Source organism: Anser anser, assembly GCF_964211835.1.
Source record: "Anser anser genome assembly, chromosome: 17".
Lineage (NCBI taxonomy): Eukaryota > Metazoa > Chordata > Aves > Anseriformes > Anatidae > Anser > Anser anser.
The window spans coordinates 8372018-8372308 of NC_139738.1; positions in this window are offsets into that span (position 1 = coordinate 8372018).

Below are 291 nucleotides of genomic sequence, written 5' to 3' on the forward strand. Positions count from 1 at the left end.
CGGCTCCCCGCCGCTGTAAACAGCCGCTGCTCCCCTTGGCAGGGAGACGGCGGGTGCGGGGCCCGCGGGCCGAGGTCCCGCTCGGCGCAAGGCCGGCCGGAGCTGGCGGCTGCTGGCTGCAGCTGCTCTGGCGCGGGGCCGCTGCGCCCGTCCCCGCCGCCAGCCCCGGCCCGGCCCCGTGCTCCCGGCGGGGTTCGGCCGTGGCTGCCCCCGCGCCGTTCCCACCGCGCCTGCCAGCAGCGGGGGCAGCGCCGGCACCGCGCCGCCCAGCAGGACCAGGAGCCAGACAAG